Source organism: Chamaea fasciata, unplaced genomic scaffold (assembly GCF_029207755.1).
Source record: "Chamaea fasciata isolate MVZ Bird 193981 ecotype frontalis unplaced genomic scaffold, bChaFas1.0.hap1 SCAF_1, whole genome shotgun sequence".
NCBI lineage: Eukaryota > Metazoa > Chordata > Aves > Passeriformes > Sylviidae > Chamaea > Chamaea fasciata.
In genome coordinates, this window is record NW_027094086.1 from 124,014,094 (window position 1) to 124,032,103 (window position 18,010).

Genomic DNA, 18,010 nt, shown 5'->3' on the forward strand with positions numbered 1-18,010 from the left:
CAGCTCTTCCAGAGCACAAACATACTGTCAGGCTGGGGTCGACAGTGCCCATTTCCTCAAGGAACACACAAAAGCCTTCAACCCAGCACAGTGGTACAGTTTCCAGTTTCCACAGAAGACAGAAATGCACACGTTAAATTTCTAACACCAAAATTCTTTCTTTCCTTGGATGCAGTATATTTTTAAGCTGCAAAAAAACTTGCATCCACCTGAGGCTTGACTATGGATTTTAACTGTTCCTGTGAACATAAAATATGTCCTTTAAGACAGCTGGGAAAAAGATTTTTAAAAAAAGCAGTTAAAGCAGGATTCACAACTTGTGGCAGATTTAATGACTAGAGGTTCAGTGCAACAGAACAGACTCTTGAATAGTTAATTACTAGGAACACAGGATATGCCTTCTTCTATATTTAGCTTAAAATGTACTGTGCTTTAATCTGCTCAAGTGAGGGTCTGGCTTTATAAGGCACTGCCTCAAGCACTGGCCCAGGATCCTTCATTAAGAAACAGCATCTTGAGACTGAGCAAAACCAATCCAGTGATCTATACAACAATCCAGAATGGCATCAGCTCTTGAAAATGAGATTTTAAGGTGCTGTTGCTACCACAATAGATGTCTAGATGATGGTTTAAAATTTACAAAGTGAATGCAATGCAAAAACTTTTTTTTTTTTTTAATCAAGAAGAAACCAACAACAGCACAAAAGCAGTGGCTGAAGGTTGTGAATTCAGGGTGGCAGCATATAAACTTGCACAGCACATTTGATTGCATCAGAGTGCAGCCTGCCTCCCAGGTGTCAGATAGCTGTAAAACCTCCAAATCACTTAAGACCTTGAACTATTATATATATTCTCCATTTTGAAAGGTACAGCACCTGGGTGGCTCAAAGCCAATGGCCAATATTGAAATGGCAGCTAGAGAAGTCATAATGGTTTCAATGATCTTAAGGACTGAAATAGGCACGAAGGGAAGAGCCTCCAAAAGAAAACCCCAACCACCATTCAACCTTTTATCTTGCAGCCCAACAACCTCCAGGATTCATATTAATTTTGAGTAGGAAAGCAAGCAAGAGAGATATGGAAATGGCACCTCACTCCTTGCACACACTCCGCTCTTCACCAGAAGATGGGACAGGCTCAGCAATAGAAACTTTATTCTCAATTTACTGCTCGGTACTCAAGCAGATGTCAGAGCAGTACAGAACCTGGCACTACACTCCACAACTGGTTCATTTTCCACACAAACCACAAAATGTCTAAGCCTGCTAATTACTAACTCCGAGCTACAAAATTCATCAGAAAACTAAAAAGAATGCATGACTTCAAAGTTTACCAAATTCCACTCCCACTCTTGTTAACAGGCTTGTATGAAACAGATTCATACTTTAAAAATTCATAAATTGGTGAGTTGGCACATTCTCTTGAGACTGCCTGAAGTCCAGGAGCTAAGCTTTCTCTACAGTTGCTCCTCATTCTCATGCTAAAGATCCTAAAGAGTTAAAATAAAACTGAGGGACATCTACAGTTGTAGATATCCAGACATATATTATACAGCAGTTACTCTAATCAACCAATCCTTCTCACGCAATTTATAAAATTTGTAACAGTTTTAATTAATAAATCCAGCATTAATTAATAAAACTAATTTATAAAACCTGCAACAGATGAAGTGAAACTTTCTTCACCGCTTCAGCAAGTATGAACTCGCTTATTAAGTTAGAAAAACGCAGTCTTTTATCCACACCACAGGGAAATTCTTATGATGATTAATTCCTGAATTATTTAAAGCCTTGGTAATGCTGAAGTTTCTACCATTTGTTCTTGGAAACATTTTGCTCAAATTGAAAGAAAAAACATACTGAAAACCTTTATTCAAAGCAACACTATTTTTCTAAGCATCATTTTACACTTCTTTTGACCAAATTATCAGAATCATCTGAGATTCTTCAAACATTAACATGCTCAGATGAATCTGGGAACAGTTGCTCCACAGCAGCGAAACTTCACTGCCCTAGTTACAGAGAGAAGGGAATCAATGCCAGACAACGTAAGAGAAAGAACAACGTTTTAATAAAAACCACCAAGATTTCATGGCTCTCTGTGTGCAGGGCACAAAATACAGCACCCAGGTCAGGCAGTGACCCTCTGGGCAGCCCAGTGGATTGGGGGGGAGGTGAAGCAGCACTGCTCCACAGGATGTTGCTGCTGCTGTGGGGACTGGCACTGGTGGCGTTTGACTGACAGAGTGATGGAGAGAGCTGCTAGAACACCACCAACACAGCACCACCAGCTTTCACAGGAACAGATGCTTGGCAGGAACTATTTCCATCCCCTTCCCTTGCTGAGATATCACGTAAGACAGGGGCACTCATCACAAAGGCAAATAAAATAGAAGCAGAAACGGGTACAGTTGCTATGAAGGATATATCCCAACCCACATATCAATGGCAATCTTTTCCCCCAAAGAACATCCAGGACATTAAAAGGTTTACTGAGTCTTTTTTATCCAGCAACGTTATTGGGTGTTTTCATCCTCTCAGTTACAGTTCCAGGCTTGGGGCAAAGAGGGTTTTCCATCCCTTTCACCCGCAAGCCAAGAAGTTACACTAAATGCAAATTACTGAACTTGAGCAGCATAGAGGAAGAGCTGCCCTTGCACTTTTGCCAGAGAGAAAACATGTCAGTATGCAGCCAGCAGCTGTCTCTGCTCTCTGAAAAGCAGCAGACAGCTAGATTATGAGCTAACAAAATCTGTAGGTGGAAAACTTATAAATCATTACCAGTAGGGAGGAACAGAGCAATGTAAGGGGACAAGAAGACAGAGCAGATGAAATACAGACACAGGTTCTCAACAAATCCCCACCAGGTTTCCCACTTTCCACCAGGACACTGTGCTCTTTGTTCCTAAAACATAGGGATTTTTTTTACAAGTGACTAATAAGCTGGAGGTGTGTAAATTCAACCATGGCACAAATCACCAGGAAGTGCAGCACTGCCAACCAGGTTTATCTTGCAGTCTTGCCACAGAGGCACCAGCACAGGCGCCATGTTTATGACACCTTTAACCCAAAGGTGCTGTTCATTAGGAACAATAAAGGCAAAGCCAGGCTCTTGCCACATTAAAATCCTTTCCCTGACTTTATAGCCTCAATGGCAACATGCAGGGACAAAACAGTAATGTAAGAATCCACAGGGTAAATACGATCAACATGGGATTTTAATGTTCACATGAAATATGAATATTGCTGAACCACATGCCCCTTCTTTCCCAGAAGAGCCTTCCAGAAGCTCTCAAGGCACTTAAATTTCTTTAAAATGTTTATTTTTTAATCACAGAACAGTACTGGCCCACAGTAAAAAGTGTATCTACATCAATAAAACTATTTGTCCCTTATTTTCATGCCTAGTGGGAGAGAGATAACAAAGAGATGAAACAAAAGCTATTGATTTAATACTGCAGCAAGTAGAAACAAATACCTGAAGAGAATGAAACTTACCATGCAATTAAACAATAAATAAAAACCTGTGTTCCTGTAAGATTCTCCAGGAATGAATTGGGCATGCAGCTTGTGAAGAATTAACCTGGAGAAGAAGGAGGGAGAAGGGAAGACCTTACTGCTCTTTGCAGCCACCTGAAATGAAAGGAGGCCAGAGCCAGGTGGGGCCGGTCTCTTCCAACTAATGAGCAGCAAGACAAGAGGAAATGGACTCATGTTACATCAGGAGAGGTTTAAACAGGAGAGGTTTAAATTGGGTACGAGGAAAATTTTCTTCACTGAAAGCATTGTGAAGCATTGGAATAGGCTGCCCAGGGAAGTGGTAGAGTCACTGTCACTGAAAGCATTCAAAACACGTGTAGATGGACTTGGAAGACATGCAGATGGAACTTAAGGACTTGATAAACCCAGAAATAATGAGAAAACAAACTCACTGAAGTCTGCAGCATAAATCACATCACCTAACAGCTCAACTGCAAAGCACAGGAAGATGTTTCTTGAAAAGCAGTCAGAAAAACCCCAGTTCCCACTGCCACCAATGAATGTACAATCACACACTGCATTAGAGATCCACCTCACTGCATTTATTTCAGAAGAGTGGGTATTTCTTAGGTCACTAACCAGGAATTCCTACAGAAGTGGCTCAGATGAGTAACACTACTGAAGCACTTTCACAGTGTCAAGAGAACTGTAAACTGAGCACCGAAGACAATGGAACTTCTCTGTCGTGTCATCAGGAGCCATATAAAAGATGTGTGAGTCATAGCACAGTCAGTGAAAGAAAAGAAAAAAGAAAAAGTAAAAAATTCCTAATAATTGATATAAGGTAGAAATACACGTTAAGAAAATTAGATCTTAATTTTAAATCACAACACTCAGGTTGTGATTTAAAAAATGTTGACTTTCAGTAACAAGATTTCTTCCAGCAACTAAAGAGGAGGAATTAGATGTAATTCTTTAAGAACAAGGTATTAGCAGGAGCTTTTCTCACTGTTGAGAGCTCTCTTAGGTGCTGTACTCTTCACTGGAATAGGCTGCAATAATGGAGATGGTGTATTGCTACAGATCAATTCATATCCAATTAACATTCATTTTAAGGTAAAATGCCAAGTCCAAGCTTGCATACCTTGCTAACCACAAAAAAGAAGGGGATAAAAGAGATCAGGCAGAGACTGGGATCAGATGAACTGAGAAAACATGCTGAAGAAAGACAGAACTCTTCCAAAGCTAACAAAGCTTTTTCCTCACACAAGACACCATATTCAATGGACTGTGTAAATGCTAAAACAGGGTTCTTGAATTTGGAGACACTGGATGTCCTGATCATCCTGAAAAATACAACTGTCTTAGCAATTGCCACAGAGACGATTTTTTAATAGGAAAAATGGTGTAGCTAAAATTCTGCAAAAACATGACTGTAAAGGTACTGCAGCAGTTTAGCTCAATCCTTCATTAATGTTTGGGGGAGAACTGTAGTAGCCACTGTTCACAGTACATTTGCAAGAAATCATTAATGAAGTTACTTTATAGGGTTTCCTTGAACCAGGTCCCTAATAAACCAATAAATACAGGGATTTGGAAGAAAATGTGTTAAAAAGAATACCAGAGAGGCTTCATTTCCAGGAACAAAGCTTGTAAGACACAAGACACCACAATGACAGTTCAGTAATGAGAGCAGGAAGATCGGCTTTCTCATGTAGAGTACCACTCCTCAGTTCAAGTCAATTCTGCTTCTGTTTTTTTTCAATGTATCAGCCCACTGGAAGTTTTTACAATGTTGACCCTACTCACACAACTTCAGTATCAACAGTAAAATCAGAAGATGTGCTACTTACATTCTTCTTGCTACCTCAAAGCTCTGAGAAACAGCAAAAGCACCGGACATCACTAGAGCCTCCAGGACACAGCACTGCAGCACTTGAAAACCAATAAACTAAGGGGCTAAGGTTAAAAATAAAAATGAATAAATACAATCTGTGCATTCTCCAGAAAGCAATGCCCCCCAGATGCTAGCAGTTCATTACTTGTTGAACTAAATACAGTAATGGGAGGAGGGATGTATTAACAGCCAGCACCTCCTACACACCTGCAATTGGTAAAGGTCTTGATTTTAATAGAACAACTGCTAGAAGTATTAAAGCAAGTTTCAATTCAGAACGCCCTAATTATTTCGTCAAAGCATGTGCAAGGAGTTCACCAAGATAATGCATGGGTTTTTTAACCTGAGGGAAAGTGAATCAGCTTCCAGATATCTGAATTCTGATCTTTCTGGCACAAAGGGCCAGCAGCGAAAACATACAACACTTTTGCACCATATGTAGTATTCTAAGCATACCAGCTAACACTGGTTATGCTGTTAGCAGTACTCACTCGGAAAAAAAAAAAAAAGGAGTCTGTAACTGACTTGTGGCACTCTGCAACCCAAGCAGTCCCACATTCCCTGCGGCTGCTTCTTCCTCCTCAGAGCGGGTGAACACTTTGACAGAACACACTAGTTCTGGTAAATAAATTCCTGGAGTGGGAAATGAAGCAGTCAATGCTTGGACTGTTTCAACCTGCAAACAGTTATTTTCTAAGCAATGGTGGGTACAACTCTTCTCAGATCAAGCTAAGATAATCCCATGGCAATAGATACTGATTCACATCCAAGGTATGAGTTGCGGAAAAAAAAAAAGAAATAAAGGCCTCCCATTGGGTGTCGACACAATCAACTGTTATGCTAGGTGAGCCAGAAAAATAGCTATTCCAGACTGAGTGCTGTAGAGTGCTATTCTACCCACTGCTTGGCAGCTCCCGCACGGGCACTCTCAGCCTTACTTCATAACAGCATTTCTTCACCTCTATGTGGAAACCTGAAAGCTCTTAGACTTAATTCAAGGAAGAAGTGTCTTTCAAGGGCTATTAAACACATGAATGATACAACCTTCTAAGCTTGAATACTGCTGTGAGTTTCACAGGACATGAAAGAGAAATGTAACTCTCCCTTTTATCTATATGGTTGATGGTTTGTTTGTTTTTTGGTTTTTTTCTCCCTGTTTTTGTCTATTCATCTACCAACACTACAGGCCACTTCCAGAGATGAGACTATAGACCCAAGGCAAATTTCTCTCAGTAAGCCAAGCCTTCGTATGAGAAGGTTGTCTCTTAAACCCACAAACACAAGACAAGCATTACCTACCCACGACAGCACACTTCATCCAAGAGTATTATGACAACAAGCACTGAGAGCTGGGTGGCACCCGAGTAAGGTCAGGTTAGGAGGAGAAGTAAACAAAAATCCCAAAAGGATTATCCTGGGTCAGCTTGTTTTATTACTAATTTTACAGGAAGACTTCAGTTGCATTTTGTAAGATAAGGGAAAACATTCAAACCAGTTTTCTTCAGAGAGAAAAAGTCTTTGAGACATATTGTGATCCAAGCCACGTATTTCTTCCCAAAAACAGGGGGTGCCCAGGGAATACTGTCAAGACTCGTAATGGGAAACACATCGGTATTGTGATTGAATTGTGTATCCCAACTGCTTTACTTTATTATGGATCATTTACAACTGTATGGCATTCTCAGTATAATCTGTATTACTCTGCTAAATCAGAAATCCCACATAATATCCACTATCTTCAGGTGGGGAAATAAGATATTAAACATCATACCTTCCACATCTGGAATATCTAAAAGATGCTGATCATAGAGTATTGGACTTCAACACTATTCACATATCAGAACTGGGAGATCAGTTTTGGTTTGGTAACCCAAAGATCAAATGCCAAGCAATCACGTATGGCAAAGTTTCCCTTATTTTGGAATATCATACACAGATACAATCCTGAAAATTTTCGAAGCACTGAGTCTTCACTCAATTTTGACAGTTTAACTTTGCTTTTCTTAATCTTCTTCCATCCTGTATCTAAACATAAATGACATTAAATGCAAGATTTACCTGAAAATATAAATGCATAAAACCAAGAATATGTCTTTGAAGGTAATCTGTATTCAGGAGACTTTGAAATACATCAAACTGAACCCAAAGAATTCACAGTCTATCTATAAACACAGCACTGCAAGCAATGGCTATTTTGAATGCTTCTTAAGTTTTGCTTCTCAAAAAGTGGTAATTATATGCAATTTTGATCATAATTGCAATCAGATGAAAACTTGGTTCTCAAAAATGCATTTATATACACAGGTGGCATACATATATTCAGAACTAAGAAACATCGCCAGGAAAGGATGTCAAATAAAGCAACAATATAAATCACTTGAGGCAGAAAAAAACCAGAGCAACTAGCCTGTTGTGTCACTAATTTGTATCTATTTTCCAGTATTAGCGTCATCTCCTAACAGCTTATTCACATCAGTTATTGAGACATCTGTTCCACCCAGACGTAGATCAGAGCAGGTATATAACATTTTACCCCACTCCACCACAGAGGCAGCAGGCAATGCTGAATACACTGCAGTGCTTTGTGCCCACGCACTGGTAATGGAAGCACAGAGAACTGTGAGTCAGCTCAGTTCAATGCAAAACCCAGCAATTTAATTGATACTACTGGTTGTGAGGACCACTCCCTGTTTCACTGTCGATCATTTTAGAAGGCAATCAGCTAAGCCAGAACCCCTATCGACTTTTCTTGACTAAACAGCCAACTGTCAGAACCCAAATATGGGGTGCATTTGACTTGCCTTTAAAAATGAACGATAACATCTAGTCTGTCCCTGCAATTCTTGCCTATTTTCACCATAAGGAGAAACATAAACATTTCCAGAAAATAGTTTATCTAAAACATTCAGTGCGCCCTCCCTAGAGTGAGATGCGTGAACAGCTTCACAGCTTCAGATTTAAGCGCTTCTTAGGTATCTGAATCAGATCAAACTTCACACCTGCAGATTGGCCATCTGTGTGAAAGTCTATAGCTCAGCAGTACCTATGAACACCTCAGAATAAGGAATTTAGCTACCCACCCAAAATCAACAATAAGGCAATTACTATTTGTATACTATTCAGTTCTATAGTTAATTCAGTAGACCTGCTTGTTTATATTTCTGAAATAATTCACAGAACTTTCATTGTTGGCTGAGAAGTTTCAAAATCCAGAGTACCACAAATACGTTGAGAGCACAGTCTGAGCATCAGACCACAGCCATCCACCCACTCCCAACCCAGTTTCTGAAGCCAAGCATTACTGCAGGAGTTATGGATTTCTAACCAGAATATGTTTAGTATCTTTTTTAAAGGGCATAAAGCATCACTTTGCCAGACGGCCTTGCTTCCTTCAGAGAAAGCACGCGTGCACTTTGAGGCTGGTTGGCCTACGTCAACGTCAGCTTGACACAATGATATTTGATACTATTAATTGGGAAATCTATTTTCTTGTTTACAACATCACTGTTCATGCTCTGGAAAGACCAATATCAGCAACCTACTTCTGTAGATAACGTAATAAGGATTCCATGGAATGTATACCTGTAGGTGTATGCATACATACATATGTACGAGTAAAAACACCAGTAAAAGCTACATTAGATTTCTACAACTCACTTCCTATGAAGATGCAAACTATGAAGAATTTTAAAGGTTTTACTAATGAGGCAGCTAAAGGATTTTTCTTTTTTTTTGCTGGACTGAGAAACCACAATGAAAGAGGGACCTCAGAGGCTGGTCCCTCTGAGGTTTCAGAAAAACACAGTAGTTAACCTAGCTAAACTCTAGAACATGGAGCTGTTCACTCATTGGATACAGCCAAACTCTCCCAGTCAGTGACCTGACTGCCGAAGGCCATGCCAACCAGCACAGTTGTATACCACCTACCACCTCAAATGCTGCTCTGCAGAGTTTGATACACTCTGTAGAGCTGAATAACTAGTAAAAGCAGCATATGTTCTTTGCTAAGGGAGGATAAAAATGCAAAGGTACAAGTGACAACCTAAATTAATTTTTCTTCAATTCTAAAACAGAAAGGAGCAGATATTCAACATGACTCTCAGTTGGAGGCTTTGCAATAACTGGTATTTTTTTGCTATTCCTGGCAATGCTTTAAAAATAAAGTTGATACTCAGATAAAAATATGTCAATATGAACTTTTACTTATCAGGTGTTAGGAACACGAATTAAGGTACTTTACTCAGTAATTTAGTAGCCTGGTTTTCAACATAAATTAAGTCATTTATCTTGGGATTACAAAAAAAAAAAAAAAGGCAACAAGTAGATTGAAAACAATAAATGGGGAACATAATAAATGGGCCTACAGTTCTTGTCCCCATCACCAAGATCCTGCTCTCCTTCAGCTTCAAAAGACTTTATTGTCTCCTCATAACATAACACTGCTTTTGCAGTGCTGATAGCTATTAAAAAGGTCAACAATTGTTTAAACTGACAGGACAAAAGAAAATGGGGAAGGAATGAGGCCTTCTATACCTCAACAAAACACAGCTTAGGGAGGGCACTGAGATACTAAACTAATCCTAGCACCAAACAGGCTACCCATGAAATGCTTTGGCTTGACATACTTGGTTTCAGTGAGCTGGGAACCGCCGCTCACAGATAAAAGTTCAAGAATCTCAAAACTCCCTCACGGGAGAGGCCTGGGAGTCGGATGCCTTGACAATTTAGCAGTGTGACTCACCAACAAACCAGTCCACTGCCATCATGAAGAATCTTGGAGGCACAACAGCATTGCAAATTGACATACTGATGGCAAAGTACATTGGGAAAAAGGCACTTTTCAGCATACACCAATAAACAATTTAACAGGAACAAAACTGACAAAATAAAGTCCTTCCCTTGGCTCTCCTAGAGACTTATGTGCATCCTTTCCTTCTAATTCAAGAAGCCTTTTAACAAGGCCCCACAAAACAAGACAGCCAAAGTCAAAACCTGGCAAAAGACATCAAGCATGTGCTTGAGCATAGAAGTAGGTGTTTCCTCATGCTGGGAAGGGAGCTGAGATGCATGGGCAGGATGATAAATTTGAAGGGCAGAGCCAAGGATTCACACGGCCCTGGGGGCATACTGACAGGGGCCTCTTTTCATACAAGATGTAGAGAAAGAAACCCACAAACATCTTTTGTGGTATTCAGAATATGGTATTCAACAGCACAACATTGGGTTTCCACAGCACTGGCTGATGATTTTGGGATCCTCAGGTCTTTCTATTTTAAGAAAATATAGTCAAAGCAGACCTAAGACAAAAAAGACTTAACACAGGCTTCAGAAAGGTGCAGAGACATGGAAGAAAACAGCAACCAGACTCAAACCAAACTCACATCAATATTGGTGCATACAAAGAAAGTTGTAGACTGAAAAGAAACTTACCATCCCCTCTTCTAAAGGGCTGACTACTCCTCAAGCATTTAAAAGAAAAAAAATGCTTTGTTTTTCTAATTTACTGTTGCTCAAGGCAAGAAACGGTAGTGAAAATAAATGACAAGCCCTGTACCTAATGCTCAGTAGTATCTTCCCAAGATTTCACCGCTGTGTCTTACCAGAAGAAAACGACTAACGTACAACTTGAATGCACTGTAAGTATCTTCCCTCTTAAAAAGCATTTCTAGAGAACTGGAGGATTTTATTTATGGAAACAAAACCTAAAATGAAAGGATCACTTTAGCTGCAAATTATAAACCGTTGAACTGCTTAGACTTCTTTTCTGCATGAAAACACATCTAAGGAAAATACATGAGACAGTAGTTATTACAAGCAAGTACAACCCCAAAGCCATATTTAATTGTTCTGCCTGCAGTAATTGAAGGACTTGTAGAAGGGTGTAACTTGTTGAGATTCCCGACATCACAGAAGATGCTTCCTTCCAATGTCCCTGGCCAACCTCTGTCTCAGAGCGTGTCTAGCATTTCCTTTGCCTGACCTGTCTGTCCTCAGCACTAATTCTCACTAGAGGTAATCCATCGTCTCACGGGCTGAATAAAAGCCGTAATCTCTGTCTGCCACTATGAGTCTGCAAAAATTGTAAGAGATCTCTACACAAAACTTCTCCATCCAACCTAAGTATAGCTCAGATTTTGTAGAGCAAGACCTTATACAGAATGCAAAAACACATGTATGTATGAAGGACTCAGGGAATTTTAAAATTCACTCTGTAGTTTCTGTAGTAGAAAAAAAGCCACATTTCTAATTTCAAAAGCTCTTAGACACATAGCAACTAAAAGCTCTCACAGACAAAGTAGGAATTACTACTGATTTACTTCCTGGAAGTATTTTCCTGGCTTGCTGTGATTTAAAAACGAAAACAAGTGACTCAACATTGATTATTTGTTTTCTATGGCACATATGAGGAAGACTTTTTACTTTATTAAAACCAGCTTAGCCAACAAAAATGTATCTAAAGATGGAGTGAGAACAGTCCTGCAATCTGATCTACATGAGCTGCCACACTTGGACTTAACCATCCCCATCACAAACAGCAATCCAAGTCGCAAGTTCTACCAGCAAATTGTTACAAACACGAGTTCCCTGTACTGTGCTTGCACTATATAACCACATTTTACAAAAGCTGTTAAACCCTGAAACTCCAGAGTTTAATTCTGCTCCCAGCTGCACAGAATGCAAGAATGGTAAAGAGCACTACAGTGCAGTAAAATGGCCACCACACCTCCGCACGTGCGTACTGGACTCTGTCTGGCTTTCTATTCTGACTTCTGCAGTCTCCTACAAGATTTACAGCTACATTTAAGAACTATGGTATAGCAAGTTCAAAAGGGCTTTCAGGCATGGCAGATTATTATTGCACTCCACAGACTTCTCTCTAGGGAGAAAAAATAGATTTTTTCCATTTGTCAATTATTCTCTCACACACCAGCATTACACAGGAGTGATCCTTGAGTATTTTATTTATCTTAGAACAGATAGTTAGTACTTTAACAGGTAAGTACTGTTACAGTTAAGGGGAAGTGTAATTTTTAATCAACACTGGATCACATGGAAAAAGAAACAGTTTCAGAAATCAAATCTACAGTTTAATGGGCAACTACGGCAGCTCACAGGTGATTTGTTGCTCATAAAATATCAAAATGGAATTACTTCACCTGTAAGCTCAGGCAGAGAGGCAGATGTGAGTGACAGCCTATTGCCTTATGAGCAACACAGACACAAGGAATTCTTGAATTTGCACAGGAGGAATGAGGACAGGAAATAAGATGAGGAATGAAAGATGATGTCTCTTAAAGCACTCTGAATTTAACTGCACATATCCATTCAGTGCATGATCTAATTCCTCTGTCCTAAACAATAACCTTAAGCCTACAAAGAGGTACATATATCTGCACATGACTGTATGCAGAGTTTAAATAATCCTGTCTGAAGGTTAAAAAAATTACTCACTAATTAGATCTAATTAAATGTTTAACCCAAGTGCCTCGACCATTCTTCACCAAAAAAAGGTTTGATTGTCACTGACTAAATGCTGCTAACACTGTTTTTCCCAGTACTGCACTCATGAATCCCCAAAGCCAGTAAAATTCTATGTGTGCTGTAGTTTTTCAGTCTCCTTCTACATGCAGATATATTTCCCTTGCTGCTTTACGTAATTTTATTTGCTTTAGATCTCTGAAATTTTGAATTTATTTTAGGAACAGCCATCTGAAAAGCCACTGCCAATCAACTCTTACAGAAGCTGTGCCAATGCATTACTGGGTTAATGCTACCACCTGCAAAGCTTAAGTGGGAAAGAAGGTAGCCTTGCAAAGATGCTCAGGCATCCTCTGACACATATTGCTCTGCTGTCACCAAACACGTCTCAGTCTTTAACAGCAAAAAGCTACCCGCATGCCATCGCTTCCAATAAATGCAAGTGTCTACCTACGTGGAATTCATAGGCATGAAACAATTTCTTCAAAGCTTAGATTTCTTTTAATTCAATAAACCACAGTGAGTTAGAGCTACACATGAAAAGCACAGAACATGTATTGTCTGAGCCAGCTGCTCATACTAGAACCACCTAGAAGAAACAATTACGAGAGCGTGAACTCAATCTGCAAAAGGGCAATTTATTTTTTCCTATGCTGGGGATATAAAAGAAGAAAGAGGTACACATATCTGATTTTGTTGTGAAAGCAATGCTGACTTTTTCACAGGAAGCTTTTAACCAGGTAGTACAAATGCACATTCATCTAAGGCACTTACATTACCCATGATCATCATCACAATACCTGAGCACCTCGAAATTTCTTCTTTGCTCTGTTAATCCTCACTCCCTGTGGGAAGATTCTGGTTGCTCTGGCATGATTAGCAGTTAAAGACACAAAAATAAAAGCATATGCTCAAATATGCACTTTGTAACATATACAATTAAACTTGTGAACAGTTTTCTTAGAAGAAAATTCTATAGGTGACTGCTATTCTGGGTATATTTTTGGTGCAAAACCACCAAAGCTGGCTCTGCTCAACCAGGTCAAGTCTTGGAGCAAACCAACACCCAAGTTAAATCAGACTATTAAGCTCAGACAGGAATTCCTTACCATTATACAGACGTTCAAGCCCCAAACTGGTACTTTCACACTGCTCTGACCTGTATTTCCTGCTGGAGAACACTGCTCACCCAACCACGCTCATCCTATAGTCTGGATCAGGCAATCTTTTGGAAAATACTTTGGTGTCTTGTCCCATATATATAAGAATCCTTCAAGTCAGGATTCAAGAGAAGATGAAAGAAGCATAAATCTCATCTTACCAGATTTTGGATACAGTTACAGTCAAGTCCTGGGATTTGCTCCTTAAGTTCAAAGTGCAGAGAAAGCCTAACTTTGTGCAAGGTCTCCAAAGGAATTGGTAGCAAGTGGAGATCTCTCTCGAGGTCTTAGATTAGCACCTTAGCTACAGGGATACCTTGTGTGTAGCTACTGTGGATACACCAATTGTGTTCAAAAACATGTATCAGCGCTCACCAGTTTCAGCTATTTTTCTGTGGTTTTATAATCAACCCTCTGGTACAAAACAGGCCTTAGCAACCTTGACAGATCATAACATAGACCAAGTGGCTGTCCTGAGATCCAGAATCAGATGAAAGTTGAAAAAACATCCTTAAAGAAGTCAAAGAGTTATACAATGCCAATCAACTGGGCCGGGGGGGGGGGGGGGAATACGGGGAGGGGAAGTAACTTATCCACAGATTACTATTTGTGAGCTCTGAGAGGAAAAAACAGAGCATGTTTCTAAGCAATAAAAACCCCTTGACCTTGCATGAACTTGAATTGATCTAAATGAATAATCCTATTAGACCCTCTCGACTTTGGCCAGGATATAATTATAAGGATTGGAGACAGCAGGACCAAAACCCAGTGGGGGTCTGTCTGCAAGGCTCAGCTCCACTTGACGGAGATTTCTTCTTGCCCAGGGCATGCAGGAAGACAGAGCTAGTTTACAAAAAACACACTTAGCAACAATATGAAATGGATTTTACGTAGGAATGACTCAATACACCTAAAACTTCAGCTGGGCAAAAACACAATGGCAGGGGACACCACAGGTCTGTCAAGGCATGACTGCTGAACAGGAAACAATTCCTCATCGGCTCCCAAAACAGGAACTGGGGGCTGGGGATTCAACAAAACCATGAAACAACAGGTTCAAAAACAGGAAAGAAATGTCCTCTTTCAAGCAGTCATGAAAGTCATAATCATGGGGTGCTGCACACACACAAAATACCTGAATTTAAAAAGCCTACCAGCATACTTAGGCTGGCAACTATAAAGGTAAACACAACGACACCACTTCTTGCTGAGGAAATCCCTCAGCTGAACCAGTGAGATGGGAGTTAGGAAATATGTCACAGAACTATGTGTACTGGTTTGACCCATTATTTTATTTTCCCCCAGACAAAATGTAGTGAGTCAGACAGGTTTCTGAGTCTGCCAGGCCCAGGCACTGAAAGAGGTTATGGGATCTTTCACCTCTGCAGAGTTCATGCCCAGAAAAAGGTTACTGCTCTGTACACTCTCCCAAAATGAATGTTACTTAATTAAAGAAATTCTTGCTATCTTCTTGCATGAATCTTACTCCTGACAACTGCACAGGGGCACTTAGGATCATCTATACACTGCTAACAATAGCTATCACAAATCCCCATGAGCACACCTCCATGAAGTAAAACCAGCAAACCACTGGGGAAAACTGTCACCACTGGTTTCCTGCTTCACAAATCACAAGTACCAGATGTATCACCTGATGAGGAAACAGGGAATTTTTAATATGTAAACATATTATTTAAAATCTAAAAAATATACTGAATCACAGTGAGGTTAACATTTCCTTCTCCCTCTGTAATACCCAAAATATAAATTATTAATTACCAAGCAGTAATACACACATCTTAAATATGTGAAACAAACAGATGCAGCAGATAAAAGAAAATGCATTAAGGGGCAAGACACAAAGACACAGAACCTACATTTTCATGTTCCAGTTCCCTGCTCTGACACAGACTCCCTACATTGCCTTGAAAAAAACCCATTTGTTGCCTCCATGCTTCAAATGATGTTCATAAAATGGAGGCAATGCCACTTCATCACGATCTCACAAGGATAAACTGAAGATTGTGAAATGTCTGCATATTACAGGATTAAAGGTCATACAGAAGCCAGGTGAGAGTGAGAAACATGTTTTAACTAGCACTGAAAGTACTTTATTACCCTTGCAGATGGAGCACTCCTGTAGCCTTAGTCACCAAGTGAGATCCAGTGAGGCTGCCAAGGAAAAACTGTGTGTGCCTGTTCACTCTGTGAACAGCGGTGGGATGACAAAAATGACATTCTCATATTAAAGAAAAGGAATGTAATATGCATACGTTAGTGTGCTGAATGCCCAACAAGTTTAGGGTGGATTTTTTTGAATGCAAAAGGAACTTTGCAGGCTCTTGTTATTTAATAGTGCCACAGGGATTATCAGGGCACTGTGGTATCACAAAATTTGTTCACAGCAGGTGAAATTCACACCCTGCAGTGAACCAACAAAAGACCACTTAAATCCTAATTTGAGCCTTCATGGTTGAGCCAGTGACATACTTCTGTTAACACTACATCGGGATCGTTCTCCGGATCAGAATATCAAAAGCACTTGTGCCTCAACGACATTTCCTTCAAGTCATTTTTGGCTCCCCACAAAAAAAAAAGTCAAGGGAATATGTTATAATCTGAAGTCCAAACCAATCTCTTTTATTTACACTTGCTGATGCAAGTAAAACTAGATGGTGGTACACTCCTGTATTTCCATGATTTTTAAAAATCATGGAAACGTACACAATTTGGCTGTTTAGTTAAAACAAAATCGTATCACTTTTTTTCCCCCAAATAGTTACGAAGATACACTATATTCAGAGAGGATTCTCTCCTGTGAGAGACTTCATCATTTCTGAAAGTCAGTCAACACAGTCATCAACAAGTATCAAAATAAAGAACAAGATTAGTATTAGAAAGAGAAATTTCAATATGTAAGTAAACATTAGATAACCTGCAAGTATTAAGGAAAGGAAAAATTCGGGTTGCTGATAAAGCCCTGCCTTCAAAAATCAGTTACGTGAAAAAAATGGGTTCCTTAAAAAGAAAGACACAAAAACCAGAGAGTAAGGCAAAGCAGGGTAAAAGTCAGCACCAAGTACCAGGGTCCTGCTCTTTTCTCTGGTACAAACACAGGCAAAAATCAAGGGTGTTAAACTTCAGTCTCTGTCCCTTAGAGGGAATCTGCATGACCGTCCCTGTGCTTACCGAGCTTCCACTGGAATAGTGGAAAGTTGGATCTGTAACAAAGATTATTTTTCCACCAACAGTTTAATTTTAGAAAGGCGCCAACAAAAGGCTCCGAACACCCCGAGTGCGTTCCTTCCCCTCCCGATCCATCAGCGCCCACTTCCTTCTGGAGACACGATGCCGCGACACAGCCACGGCTCCGTTCGGCCGCTTTAGCCAAACAAAACGCTCTTCCTGCCTGGAAAAAAAATAAAGCAACGAAAAGCCCAGCCACCCAACCAACCGATGCCATAAAAAGGCAGGAAAGCACGAGCACGGAACGAAGGGCCGGCGTGCACAAGATCCCGCACCGCCGCCCTCCCGCAGCGGACCCGGAGCCACCGGTGCCCCGCGAACCCGCGCACGGCGGCACTTCCGAACCCGCGGTCCAGCACCGACACCGGGGCTGTGACGCCGCCGCCCGCCCTGCCCCGCCATGGCCGCCGCGCCCGCCCGCCCGGCCGGAGCTGCCCCACGGCAGCCGCGGTCGCCTGGGCAGCGCGGCCGCGAGGCTCCGGCGGGGCTCCGGCACAGCTCCCGCCCGGCGCTCTCCCCGTCCCGGCCGCACCTGTCGGGTGGTTGCGCGGTCCGGGGCGGGGAGGGCGAGCGAGCGCGACGGCAGCGGCGACGGCGGGAGACAATGGAGGAGTGAAGGACGGACACATTGACACACGGGCGCCTCCGCCCGCCCGCACCACTCCCGGCACCTCCCCGGGGGGAGAAGGAACGAAGGAGTCACGGAGAAGCCAAAAAGAGGAGGCCAAAGAAAAGCGGAACGCATTTCT

The 18,010-nt window shown here is 41.0% G+C and overlaps 1 protein-coding gene across 5 annotated transcripts in view; it reads right to left on the reverse strand.

The window, feature by feature from the left end:
* BZW2 (basic leucine zipper and W2 domains 2) overlaps nucleotides 1-18,010 on the reverse strand; it is a 57,657-nt gene that overhangs the window by 39,385 nt on the left and 262 nt on the right. Inside the window, exon 1 of one of the 5 annotated variants that reach the window (XM_066196400.1) lies at nucleotides 17,794-17,899. The exons of 1 other annotated variant lie outside the window; for it this stretch is intronic. The gene's annotated coding sequence lies outside the window, so the exon portion shown is untranslated. Of the gene's footprint in view, nucleotides 1-3,497; nucleotides 3,520-5,332; nucleotides 5,353-17,204; nucleotides 17,554-17,793; nucleotides 17,900-18,010 lie in introns of those variants that run through there. 3 more of the 5 variants (XM_066196377.1, XM_066196369.1, XM_066196392.1) reach the window with 3 other exon arrangements.